This window comes from Podarcis vaucheri, assembly GCF_965113315.1.
Source record: "Podarcis vaucheri genome assembly, chromosome: 7".
NCBI lineage: Eukaryota > Metazoa > Chordata > Lepidosauria > Squamata > Lacertidae > Podarcis > Podarcis vaucheri.
In genome coordinates, this window is record NC_138765.1 from 17745224 (window position 1) to 17759787 (window position 14564).

General features: G+C 45.0%; 1 long non-coding RNA gene across 1 annotated transcript; it reads left to right on the forward strand.

Moving 5' to 3' along the window:
- Positions 1-2027: 2027 nt before the first annotated feature.
- LOC309537379 lies at positions 2028-6648 on the forward strand. Its single transcript, XR_014221847.1, has 3 exons — positions 2028-2719; positions 4038-4162; positions 4532-6648. It is a non-coding gene; the product is annotated as an uncharacterized lncRNA (long non-coding RNA).
- Positions 6649-14564: the final 7916 nt, after the last annotated feature.

A 14564-nucleotide genomic window follows, 5' to 3' on the forward strand; every position in this document is an offset into this window, starting at 1 on the left:
AATTCAATCCTCTTTTTTTGCTTGTTTGTTGAAAGAACACACAAAAATCTGCCTTTAAATGGAATGCATTTTGTATACACTTCTTACCTAAAATATTAAACTTCCCCATAAAATAGACACTTTCCCCTGCTTTTCAATGCATTTATCTGTAAACGGTGTCCTTTGTACAGCTCTTTTATGTAAAATGCACATTTTTGCAAACACCTTTTGCTCACTGAAACTGCAGTGTAAAATCTGGAGAAGAGAGTAATACAGTTGGGAGTTGCATTCTCACCTGCAAGCTGGTTTTTTTTGGGGGGGGGGTCAGGTTGCTCTGCTTCTCCTACCTTCCAGCTTGGAGGTGTTACTGTGGGAGGGTTTTCTGAGCATTGGATCATGTGCCTTGGCAGATGGAAGCTGTCTGCCCTCTAGATGTATGTCCAGCCCTTAATGTATACATTGTAAAAGGTAAGTAGGCGGATGGATATTAGCTGCTTTACTCTAAGCATGTGCCTAGAGTAAGGGCCTGGTTGCTTTGTATGATGTGAGATGCACTATTTGCTTTCTGTGCTATCCAAATGGATACTCTCTACAGCAAGCATTTGTGAGTCGAGGACCCGCCACCCGCTTAGGGATAAATAAAACACAAGGACGTATTTAGGTTAATGGGCTAAAGAGGACCACAACTTTATTGGTTACAGCATGTAAGTGGTATTGGCTTAGGCATTGGATCAAACAAACACGGGGAATCATCCAAAAGGTTAACAACCAGTTGGAGGAGCTTGTTGATGCAGATACAACTGGAAGCTTCCCCTGATGTCACCGGGGGTCGTGTCATGGCCCTAGCCACCAGCAGGGCATCGGACAGGATCCACGACCGCTGGATTCCTTTAACAGAAAACCAACAAGGGGAGGGGTAGGTGATGGCCACAACCTGCCCTCCAACACACGACACATATTCCAATGCCTAACCGCCAATGCCCCAAAAGTTGTGGCAATTTGCTACGAGGTAGGCGAAAAACCAAGAGGTTGGTGCCAATTAGCCAAATGGATAAAAATTCCTACCAGACTCCCTGGGCAACCAAGGCAACCAACCAAAGTCCATAGCAGGTCAAAAGCATAAATATGACCTAAAGGGAGGGTGGGCGGGTGATCCAACGACTCCAGGCAGCTGAATGAGGGCATGGTGCTGCTGCGGCTGCTTGAATGCGGCTAAACCCCACCCACCAAGCCAGCCCTATTGGCTGGCTGATGGGCATGGCGCAGCAGCCGGGAATCTGACGCAGGGGGCCAAATATGCCCCCCTGCTGACACGGGAACCAGCTCCCACTCACAACTCCTCCCCTCATAAAGGAGTAGAGGCTATGCCAGATGCCAGTCCCCACCAGGTTTACTCTCAGTGCCCATTCCCTTCCGTTCTGGGTACACATGAGCAGATGGCATTTCATCACCATGATGCAGCTGGGTATTGTGGGATTAGATTGGTGTGGAACAGGCTGAGATGTGGGAATGTGTGTTTTAGAATCAACTGTGCTGCCCACTTTGTGTCAAATGGTGTCAACTGGCCCTGGTGATATATTTGAGCAAGAATGATCTGGGGCAGAAGATAGGACTGTCCTTGAATCACCAGGTGCAACAGGGCCTGGAAGTGATACATCATCATACACACACACACACACACACGAGAGCACACCTGACTGTCAGGCTGCTGCCAGTGACTCCCGGCTGCTTGCCCAGGAACGTACAAAGACAAGGGAATGTTTATTACCATCCGCTTTTTATTCAGTATTTACAGAGAGAGGCTATAGAACGCAGCCTCTTGGATAATAGCGTTGTTCCGAGTGAATTCCGCCCCCTCATCTCTCCCACTTCCTCATTCATCAATTGCATCATCTCTCCTATGGGTGCTGATAAGTGCCGTCTGTCCTTGAGCTCTTTGGTCTCCTACTTTCAAGACTCACCGGGTTCTGGGAGGGGGGCGGTCTGGAATGTTTTCTAAAGACACCGTATCCGTTAACTGCCCCCCTTGCTTCCTCCTCCTCCTCCTCCTCTCCCATTATTTCCCAACTTCTCCCCTCATCTTCCTCTGAGCTGTGACCTCCCTCAAACCCCTGTTGTAAATCTAAACTGTCTTCCTCTTGTCTCCTGCCTCCTTTCATCTGCATGATCTGAAATGCTAAAGAGGAGGGTTTGGAAAGGGGTGAAGCACACTGAAAAGAATTTGGCAGGTTGGCGTACACAGTCTACTGGAATGTTGTGGGCTGGCACCAAAGCACGCACCCCACTTTAGAAATCTATGCAGTCATCCACTTCCCCACATGAATAGGATCCACTCTGTGGCTTTCTCGTCACCCTGCCCCACAGCCCTCCTAGCATAAAAACACAATAATAGCCTTTCTGGATCAAACCAAAGGTCCATTTTAGTCCAGATTCCAGTCCTTGCAGCCTCCGGCTGGATACATGAAACCAGGACCTGAGAACAAGAGCACTTGTGATAAACAGCAGTTGTCATTCTGAGGCACCTGGATAAGGATAATTAATAGGCATAATAATATATTAGGATAATGAATAGGCATGGAGTGGATAAGAGATGAGGATGGTTCCTGTTTCACACAGAGCCCTTTATAAAGGTGGGTTTCTGAGCTCCATACCTGACAAAATTCCATTAGGCAGTTAAAGAAGGACATCCCGTGTGCCTTGCAATGCCAAACACCCCACCAGAAGTCCTTGCAAGATTGTGGTAAGTTCTACCATCCTCCCCTATTTTAAAACAAGCTTGATTGAATCTCATATATAATTGTGTGAAACAGCAACATTCCACATGTAATAAAAACATTACAATCACATTCTACTTAATGTTGCATTACATAAAAAAACTATTTGTTTCATCCATATTCGGATGATATTTATATTTCATAAATTCAATAAGTGGACTCCACTTATCTTTAATATTTTCTCTTTGTGGTCTGCCTTCTTTCATCACGGCTACCTTCCAAATGTTTGTTAATTGCTATTCCGCTGTTGGTAATCATCTGTTTTTCTATTTTTGCGCAAAAAGTATGCAAGTTACTATTCCATTAATTCATACAGCTTATTTGTGGGTCTGAATACCTTATAAAAATTATCAGGGGGTCCAGTGGCAAAGTGTAATGTGCTATGAATGACATTATCTCTGCTACCTCTCTCCAAAATAATTGTATTATTGGACAGATCCGCAAGCAAATATATTTCATGTCCACATCTCCAACACTTTCCATCACAAACTGTTTAAATTTTCCTCAGTCTATGTGGAGACACATACCATTTCAGTTTGCAATGAGCCTTGCTGGTTCCAGAAATTGGTCTGCCTAGTATTTTTTTCCATTTTTAAACAAACCTATCCACCCAAGTCAGAAAAAACCCATAGCTCAGTGCTAGAGCACATCCTTAATCTGCAGAAAGTCCCACACTCAAGAATTCAAATCTCCAGTAAAAAGGATCAGACAGCAGATGATGGGAAATGCGTTTCTCTTCCAAAAACCCTGGAGAAGCATGGCATCTCAGAAGGGACAATACTGTGATAGGTAGAGTTGGTCTCATGAGCCTTTCTGAGGCACTCTGGGAGGAGCAACAGATTCATACTTAGCGACCTTCACCTGCAAATATTTATTCAGTAGAAGCTGATCCATTAAGACAAAGCTCACTTTGCCCTCAGCCACCTTCCAGCCTTCTTACACCCAGTTAGGAGATGTCTATTCCTGTATTTATCTCTGCCCCCCACCTTCTGCTAGTTTCCCTTCCGTCCTTCCCACCAATCCCAATGAGCACCAGCAACCACTGATTTTATTACTTGCTTCAAGAGTAAGTCTTCGTTACTGTCCATTCCTTAGTTCTACTAGGAAATGACATGCATCATTTCTGCACCATGTCAATGCTTTTACAGCTTAAAAAGGGGGGATGGGCAACACCAGTTGGGCAGCCCTGATTCCATCACCTCGAAAGTATCTTGGCATGTTAGAAACTCCCATGAATTCCCCTTGGGAAGTTGTTACATGCTGATTCTCTGAATATTTGTGCAGATCCTTCAGCCCAGAAAATCTGTTTCATCGACGAGGGACATCTTGCATGAGGCTTGGACTGCGTACATCCTTCACCATGAAGCCTCTCCTGGGACTCCTCTTCTGCTCTCTGCTTCTCACTACAGGTGAGGACTTGCTAGTGAATTTCCTTTGTACACCTCAGAGAGGAATTGTCCTGGGAGACTTAACAGTTTGGGACAAATTCAAAGCTGGCAGCCCTCATTTTCTCACATGAGGAAAAAATAAAGTATAACTTCTTCAAGCAGAGGTAGCTTGTCTTGACAAAGGCATGTATTGAACTAGAAGGACTCAAAGGCCATCTAAGGCAAGGGAGATCTTCCTGCTCCATTCATATTTTGATCAGGAGCAATTGAAGGCCTGTTCCACAGTGGGTAAAGTAAAATTCCAAGGGTATTCTCATTATCCACGCAGGTGGGATTTACTCCTATTCCCCAAACAAATAACACAGACATTTGAACATATTTCTCTTCCAGGTACCTCCTTGCAGTGTGAAGTTTGCAGTGCCATTGGGAAAACATGTTCCAGTGATAAAGTAGATTGCCCTGCTGGAGAAGATACCTGTGCCACTTATTCGTATGCACCTTCACATGAGTGAGAATTATCATAACCCAGGCCAGATGAATGAATAAGCTCCATAGTTTAGCCTAGAAAAGAGGAGAATGAGAGGAAATATGATTGTTGTTGTTTAGTCATTTAGTCGTGTCTGACACTTCTTGACCCCATGGACCAGAGCATGCCAGGCACTCCTGTCTTCAGGACATATGATAGCCATCTTCAGCTATCTTAAGGGCTGTCACATGGAGGAGGGAGCATGCTTGTTTTCTCCTGCTCTGGGGGGTAGGACTCAAACCAATGTCTTCAAGTTACAGGAAAGGAGATCCCGACTAAACATTCAGAAAAACTTTTTGACAGAGCTGTTCAGCAGTGGAGCAGACTCCCACAAGAGATGGTGGACTCTCCTTCCTCAGATGTTTTTAAGCAGAGGTTGGATGGCCATCTGTCATGGATGCTTTCGCTGAGATTCCTGCATTGCAGGGGGTTGGACTAGAGCAGGCTTCCTCAAACTCAGCCCTCCAGATGTTTTTGGCTTACAACTCCCATGATCCCTAGCTAGCAGGACCAGTGGTCAGAGATGATGGGAACTGTCGTCTCAAAACATCTGAAGGGCTGGGTTTGAGGAAGCCTGGACTAGATGAACCTTGGAGTCCCTTCCAGCTCTAAAATTATATGATTCTAGTTGCACAAATCACACAAGCATATGAAGCTCTCTTTATACGGCACAGCCTCGAACTGTCTGCTCTGACTGAAAGCCCCTTCTTGAGGTCTCAGGCAGCTTTCTTACCTAGCCCTACAGCCCGAGACCCTTTAAACAACAAGCCTTCAAAGCATGTGCTCAGCTGCAAAGTTGAGATCCTTCTTTGTGAATATGTCGTGGAGGGAGAGCAGAGCATTCAGTCTGAACATGTGAAGGAAGATTGTGTGCCCTGCCCAAGTCCTCTGATGAGTGCTGGTCCGAAATGGGCTGCCATATTCATGGGTAAGGTTTCCAAGACGTGAACAGGCACCTTGATGGACCAAGTCCCCAATCGACTAGTCATGCAGCCTGCTTCAGACTAATGTCAATTCTGCTTTTGGCCAAGGAGTGCACCCAGTTTGCATAGTATCATTGAGCCAGAGGAGCTCAAACCACAAATTCCCATTTAATCTTTCAGACATTCAAAATGAACACTTGAACAGGGCTCCTGTGGCTCCTGTGTGTGAGAGAGCACTAATTTGGGTTCCAAAGATTCAGCATTTTTTAAGGTTGCACCATCATTCTTGTTTGCCTTTTATCCTAAAATGCACATTTTTGTATGAATTTTGTCCTGTTTTTGAGCTGAAAACTGTTGCAAAAAACAACAACCCAAAGATCCATAGGTTCTGAGTTCCATATCAGCCCAGAAAGTGACCATCGGGAAAGACAACCTCCAGCATACCTAAATAGAAACTGGATGGGTGAATTTTCTTGGGATATAACGGCTGTGAACTGTGACAACTTATCACTCGTCTTTATTTTTCCTTTTGTTTTGTTGTATGTCCAGCACCAAACATCAGCATCACAACATTCAGGAAATTATGCCTTACGGAGGCAGGATGCAGAAATGCAACCAAAGACATAGGGAAGGTTTTTGAAAATGTGGGACTTCTTATAAAGGTTGAATGTAACAAGGCCTCTGAAGCAGCTCCATTCGTCTTCCTGACACTCTCTGGGCTCCTGTTGATGAAGATCCTCCTTTAATGAACCACATGCAGTGAATTAGCACTGAAGAGGAGTTTCATTCTTATATCCATGCAACCTTCCCTGGACCTGACCATGTGTCTGTCCAGAGGAAATTGTTGTTTTATATTTCTTCAGTAAAAACAAATAAAAAGAAATCTGGAGGTGAGAGGCATGCATTTCCATGAATGGAATTGGCTTTTGTTGTTGCTATTGTTCTACTCGCCCTTCATGCTATGAGGTAAAAAATAGAGGTGAAAATGTTTTTGTAAATTCAAGATTTGACCGATTTTCATGAAACCCTGCTGTTCTGAGAGGAAAATCAGACAATAAAACATGTCACGTAAACTAAAAAAGGGTTGTTCTTCTGATAGATTTTGATCTGCTGAGTCTGGCTTACAACAGAAGCCAGCTGAATTGTATTCTGATCCTTGCTCAGAGCTATTTTCCAGCACGATGCAAGCAAGAGAAGTTTGCAGGTGTGCATATCACTGAAAGGAGTTCTCCAAACGCTGCTGGTGCTTCCATTCCTGAGGGTGGCGTTTGCATACACTCTGACACTGCTCAGGCCACCTTAGCCCACTCACTCGCTTCCCTCTCTTGCTTCCTTCTCTCACTTGCAGGCATGACAGCAAAGCTGTTCCCTCCCCCCTCACACTTGCCGGGGACAGAGAAAAACAGGGAGGGAGAGCTGTCAGCCACAGCTGGCTGTGCCGCCACCCAATTCCCCCTGAAATAATGCTTTGGCACCAAGGAGCTGCTACCGGAGGAGGAAGGGGAAGCAAAGGAGGAGGTGGTAGCAGTGGAGGTTGCTGATGATGAATTGGTGGGTCGTGGTGGGCAAGGACACAGATGGCAGCAAAAGAGGAAGAAAAGCAGTAGGCAGAAGCAACCTCTAGGAAAGGGCTGGGTGGATAGGAAGAGGGTGACAGAGATGTGGAAGGGAGTTCTTCTTCTCCTCCTCCTCTCCTCAGGAGGATGAGTTGAAGCTTTACCTACATGAGGATTGAGACCCACCTATGTGGAGTCAAGCACAAAGGAGTTGTATTAAAAATAAAATGTGTCCTTGCAGGCTGGCTCTACCAAGTTTCAAGAACATTCTCATTCTGAGAGCTGGAGTTCCTAGGCTCCTTCACTCCTCTCAGTCCTCGCTTTTGAGCTACACATAGCCCCAGCAGCTCATGCAAGGCAACCGATGAAGACAGCAGAGAGCAGCAGCAGATGTCTGTATGTGTGTGGAAGGAATAGAAGTGAAATTTGATTCAGTTCACATTCAAACAACTTAGTTTGCACTTTCTGAAAAATGATGAAAACTGAAACACAGCATATAACTTCTAAAGGTAAAGGTAAAGGACCCCTGGTCTGTTATGTCCACTCAAAGGCAACTATGGGGTTGTGGTGCTCATCTCGCTTTCAGGCTGAGGGAGTTGGCATTTGTCCACGGACAGCTTTCTGGGTAATGTGGCCATGACTAAACCGCTTCTGGAGCAACAGAAAACTGTGACGGAAACCAGAGCGCATGGAAACAGTGTTTACCTTCCCGCTGCAGCGATGCCTATTTATTTACTTGCACTGGTGTGCTTTTGAACTGCTAGGTTGGCAGGAGCTGGGACAGAGCAACGGGAGCTCACCCCGTTGTGGGGATTGGAACCACTGACCTTCCGTACTTAACACCACAGCACCACCCGCATCCCTACATACCTTTACATAACTCCTACACTGTGTAGTCCTCACGTGCATTTTCCAGAGTGACCCTAGGAGCCAATCCTCAGTGGCTGACTCCTCTCTGATTGGTTCCAGTCAGTACAAAGGTTGACAAGACCTTTTGCTCAATAGATAAAAAGCTCCCCATTCACTCTGACTGGATACTGGAGACAGGGACCCTGCTGGAACTCAGCTGAAGAAAGCATAACAGGTCTTCAGCCCCTCCATGACCCTGGACCACGGCACCTCTGCGTGTTAGTGGGGAAAGTGCAAACAAGTGAGCTATAGCTCTGCCGAATGGCCTTGGCTCTCGCCCTCTTGGTGGATGACAACCGCCTGTAGCTGGTGTGTGTTTGAAAGGAGTAGTATTGGGGTTGGTTATCTTGCAGGTAGCCTGCAGAAACAAACTCTCCACTGTACATGATTTCTATCTAACTCATAGTGATGAGGCAGAAGGCAGCACTGGGGCTGGGGAATGAAAAGGAAAGGAAGGAAATAGAGCCATCAAATAATGGTCACTAATGGACTGAGTCAGGAAAGGCACCAAGTCACCAGTTTCCTGACTTCTTGAATATTCTCGTACTTCTGCTTTCTGCGATGATGCACTCTAGCTGTGATACTAAAGAACTTTGGACAGGGAAAAAATGGAAGGTTTCACTTGTGTGGTAGCAAATTTATTGCATGCAAGATAAGATATAGCCAGGTCTGCTAACTAATACAGCACCCAGTGAGCTTTCCTTATCCAGCTCCTTCTCTTAACTGCAGTAAGGAAAACACTTTTCTTTCTTTTTTTTAAACAAAATAAAACCTCATGCATCTTATGTTGCTTTTTATTATCTATGTGCACCTAGACACATGGCTCTGAATCTGGCCCTTGGGTCTCCTCTCCCCAAAAGAAATCCCCTCCTCTTCTGATTTTGAGTGGCTGGAATGTAGTGTCCTATAGCAGGTTAAGAGTCACATGTGTGGGCAGCCTGCAGTGGCGTAGTGTGGTTTGCCAGAGTCCGAGAAAAGCAAGTATTGTGTCCCCCTAACCTGTGGACCATTAGCACTCCCTAAGCCCTTTCCTTCAATCCAGTATTGAACCCATTAACCACTCCCCCCAGTGGATGTATTGTATTTTAAGAAAAGGCTATCTAGGCCAGGGCTCAGCAACCTACGGACCATGGGCCACAAGCAGCCCACGGGGGGTCATTTAAATGGCCCCTGAGCCATCCCCAGAAATCGTGTCTGCGCAGACATGATTCAGCCCTAGGAGCGATCTCTGCGGGAGTGAACCGGCCCATGTGAGGTAAACCTTACTGACCCCTGATCTAGGCGTACTTTGATTTTTTAAAATTATGATTTTTTAAAAAATGCAAGTTATGGAACATAGAAGAGAGTTTTGGTTTCTCTCCAGCCACCTCACATGGGGATGCTATATATTTATATTTAGAATGGTTTGTTGCTGTTTTTTAAAAAGTTGAACCTCTCTGCAGACACACACACACACACACAATATATATATATATATATATATATATATATATATATATATATATGCAGGTTTTGGTGTCTTCGGGTGTCTTCCCGTGTAAGAGTCGGGGTGTCTGGGCGACGTTTCGACGAGGTCTCACTCGTCATCTTCAGGCTGGTGCTTTCGGCTTCTTGTTACTGGAACAGAGCAGAATCTGGTGTTTGAGTTCCTATAAATACTGTTGAGGGGTGTGGTGTATAGCCTCCAACGTTCTGGGCAGAGAGGAAGTTCCTAGATTAGTGTGCCTTTTCTTCTTTTGTTCCTTAATTACTTGAGGGATATCTTGAGTGATTTCATGAGTGATATTCTGAATACCACTGGGTGGGTCATTAAGTGTAGATTAGTTGCTAAAGCTTTCGTGTCTTGACCTCTTGAGCTTGTGAAGAGTTTTTCTGAGAAGATGGCTGTGCTGCATTTAGTTGTGCTCTGGCTTGGCTTCGTGTATAGGGGCGAGCTGTGATTTTGTGCCTTGTGCCAGCCAGATCTGTGTAGGGATTGCAGGGGGGTGCAGCATCCGGAGGTGCCACTATAGTTTGGCTACTGGATGGAGTCTGTAATATGTCTGTGGAGAGGGTCTGGGTTTGGGTCTGGTGTGGTTGATTGGTGACGGCGTTCTGTGTGCCTCTGGTTCTGGTGTCGGTTTTTGTGGGGAGGGCTAATTTCCAGATGTCTGGCAGGCGGGACGTGTCGTCACGCTTGTTCATGTTGTGAGGGTGTTTCTCTATCTCGATGGCTTCCATGATTATTCTCTTGTGGTGATGTTCCATGTTAAAGAGCAATTTGGAATCTGCAAAATTAATTTCGTGTCCTGTTTCTTTCATGTGTTGGAAAAGAGAGGAAGTTTTTTCTTCTTTTTTGACGGCATTCTTGTGTTCTACGATACGTGCATTTATTCGTCTGTTTGTTTGTCCAATGTACGTGGCTGGGCAGACTTTGCAGGGTATTTCATAGACCCCTTGGTTTTCCAGCTGGATTTTGTCTTTTGGGTTTCTGAGGTTATTGGCTATTTTTTGGTTGGTGCAGAAGGCTGTTTTGATATTGTGTTTATGGAGGATTTTGCTAATTTTGTCTGTAGTGCCCTTGATATAAGGAAGGAGGGCCATGCCATTGTTTTCTTCTGTGTCTTGGTTTTTGGGGGGTGTTTCTTTTTGGATTAGCTTCGTAACCCTGTTTTTCTGGTATCCATTGGCGATTAACACATTTGAGAGATTCTGTAACTCAGTTGTCAAGTGGTCTTTGTCAGCCAGGCGTTTGGTTCTGGAGATGAGAGTCTTGGCTACGGAGTTTATTTGTGCAGGGTGGTGGTGTGATTGTGCATGTAAGTAGCGGTTGGTGTGTGTTTTTTTCCGGTAGATAGTGTGTCCTAGGGAGCCATCAGGTTTTTTGTAGATTAGGACGTCAAGAAAGGGGAGTTGGTTGTTGTCTTCTATTTCCATAGTGAATTGTATTTTGGGGTGTAGGCTGTTGAGATGTGTGAGGAAGCTATCTAGTTTTTCTTTCCCGTGTGGCCAAATTACAAAGGTGTCGTCAACATATGATATGTTGATATGTTGACGACACCTTTGTAATTTGGCCACACGGGAAAGAAAAACTAGATAGCTTCCTCACACATCTCTAGATAGCTTCCTCACACATCTCAACAGCCTACACCCCAAAATACAATTCACTATGGAAATAGAAGACAACAACCAACTCCCCTTTCTTGACGTCCTAATCTACAAAAAACTTGATGGCTCCCTAGGACACACTATCTACCGGAAAAAAACACACACCAACCGCTACTTACATGCACAATCACACCACCACCCTGCACAAATAAACTCCGTAGCCAAGACTCTCATCTCCAGAACCAAACGCCTGGCTGACAAAGACCACTTGACAACTGAGTTACAGAATCTCTCAAATGTGTTAATCGCCAATGGATACCAGAAAAACAGGGTTACGAAGCTAATCCAAAAAGAAACACCCCCCAAAAACCAAGACACAGAAGAAAACAATGGCATGGCCCTCCTTCCTTATATCAAGGGCACTACAGACAAAATTAGCAAAATCCTCCATAAACACAATATCAAAACAGCCTTCTGCACCAACCAAAAAATAGCCAATAACCTCAGAAACCCAAAAGACAAAATCCAGCTGGAAAACCAAGGGGTCTATGAAATACCCTGCAAAGTCTGCCCAGCCACGTACATTGGACAAACAAACAGACGAATAAATGCACGTATCGCAGAACACAAGAATGCCGTCAAAAAAGAAGAAAAAACTTCCTCTCTTTTCCAACACATGAAAGAAACAGGACACGAAATTAATTTTGCAGATTCCAAATTGCTCTTTAACATGGAACATCACCACAAGAGAATAATCATGGAAGCCATCGAGATAGAGAAACACCCTCACAACATGAACAAGCGTGACGACACGTCCCGCCTGCCAGACATCTGGAAATTAGCCCTCCCCACAAAAACCGACACCAGAACCAGAGGCACACAGAACGCCGTCACCAATCAACCACACCAGACCCAAACCCAGACCCTCTCCACAGACATATTACAGACTCCATCCAGTAGCCAAACTATAGTGGCACCTCCGGATGCTGCACCCCCCTGCAATCCCTACACAGATCTGGCTGGCACAAGGCACAAAATCACAGCTCGCCCCTATACACGAAGCCAAGCCAGAGCACAACTAAATGCAGCACAGCCATCTTCTCAGAAAAACTCTTCACAAGCTCAAGAGGTCAAGACACGAAAGCTTTAGCAACTAATCTACACTTAATGACCCACCCAGTGGTATTCAGAATATCACTCATGAAATCACTCAAGATATCCCTCAAGTAATTAAGGAACAAAAGAAGAAAAGGCACACTAATCTAGGAACTTCCTCTCTGCCCAGAACGTTGGAGGCTATACACCACACCCCTCAACAGTATTTATAGGAACTCAAACACCAGATTCTGCTCTGTTCCAGTAACAAGAAGCCGAAAGCACCAGCCTGAAGATGACGAGTGAGACCTCGTCGAAACGTCGCCCAGACACCCCGACTCTTACACGGGAAGACACCCGAAGACACCAAAACCTGCATTCCTGTACCCGTGAAAATCTACGAAAGCATATATATATATATATATATATATATATATATTCTGAAAGTAATTTCTCCTCTTCCTCTCTCCAGTTTCTTCAAAGAAGAAGAGGCTCTTTATTTATGAAGGAAGGGAGGAAATATTTCACTTAACCTCTCATCCCATAGAGATGCTTTACTACATTTTGAAAAAGAGAAAAGCCCTTCCTCCAACTTCACCATCTCTTTCTCCAGTGTCTGTAGAAGAAAAAGGGGACAGGGGAGCCGACTTGGGCCCCAGGTTATGGGTGCGCAGTGTGTGTGATGTCATGACATCACACGCACCCCTGCCCTCAGAACCTGATTTCCAGTGCCTCTGGAAGTCAGGTTCCAAGACCTCCCAAGACCTCAGAAAGCGAGGCCCCAGATATGATTTCCGAGACTTCACGAGACCTTGGAAGTTGGAGGGGTCTGCGGTGGCTGCTCAGGCACCCAGAGCCCCCTATAGTTGGTGCCCCTGAAAGGCGACACTCCTTATTCTTGCACAGTTGGTTTTGAATATTTAAGGAAGAAGCTGCAATCTTCAACTAAGTAAAACTAAGCCCATGCTTGGATTAGCACCTGATTGTAAACACTTGGCATATATTCTTATTTAGCTATATGTTCTGCCAGCAAAAGCTTTTGAATATTTTGACAAGCATTTGGATATTGTTTTAATTTTAAGAAAAGGGTCTGGTTTCCTGGCTGCAATTTAGCTGCACTGCCAACTGTCCTCCCCCCACCCCACCCCACCCCACCACTTTCCCTATGAAAATCTGCTCTTTACCACTGAATTGGAGCAAATGGCAATTCATGGAAAATCCAAATTGCCGTTTGTTCTGATTCAGCAGTAAAGAGCGGGTTTTCATGGGGAAAGTGTTGGAACCAAAGAAAAGGCACTTGGGTGCATCGCTTTAAAGTACAGAGTTGTGCCTAGAAAGAAAAGGGCAAAACATAAGTGGGGATGAGCCCAGACTCTAAGCTTTAAAACCACCCCAATATCAGGCCATGTTACCTCATTCCCTTTATGGAGGGAGGTTGCCGCAGAGAGCCTTTGAGATAAGCTGCCCAGCACTTTTTCAGCCTTCTAGTTACACCACTTATCTCTCACTTATCAATCACTTCATGGGGATTCTGAGAACAAAGTTTCCCATGCGTCATGACTGACAGTTTTACCACATCCAAGATTGCCTTGCCAGAGTGAGACGGATTAATCCAGTGGCAGATGTCATCTGCAGTAGGCAGTGGGAGGTCCTCCCAACTCCCTAATTAATTTTCGAGGAGGCCCATGCCAGGGAGATTAAGATAGATATGGCTAACCAATTGCTGCTCGCTGCAAGTAAAAGGGCTGACCTTTAATCCCAAATACTGTTTTATGACTCCATTTCAGGAAATGAGACACGCTGCAGGATGAATAATATAATAATCCTCTATTATCGCAATGCAATAAAATTTTATGTTCCTGGTAATGCCACATGCAAAGGATGAGAACATGGACAGAACACGATAAAGAATAAATTCCAGAGCTTCTTCCTAGCACTTTTCCATATAAGAGTTAAGCTTTAGATCCATTTCTTTTTCATGAAGAGTTAAAATTTGGATCCATTTCATGAAGAGTTAAGCGTGGTGTAGTGGTTAAGAGCGGTGGACTCGTAATCTGGTGAACCGGGTTCGATTCCCCGCTTCTCCACATGCAGCTGCTGGGTGACCTTGGGCTAGTCACACTTCTCTGAAGTCTCTCAGCTCCACTCACCTCACAGAGTGTTTGTTGTGGGGGAGGAAGGGAAAGAAGAATGTTAGCCACTTTGAGACTCCTTAGGGTAGTGATAAAGCGGGATATCAAATCCAAACTCTTCTTCTTCTTCTTCTTAAGAGCTATTTCTTTCTCTTTAGAGGACAAAACTGTGCCAAATAATGGAGCAAAGCTGAA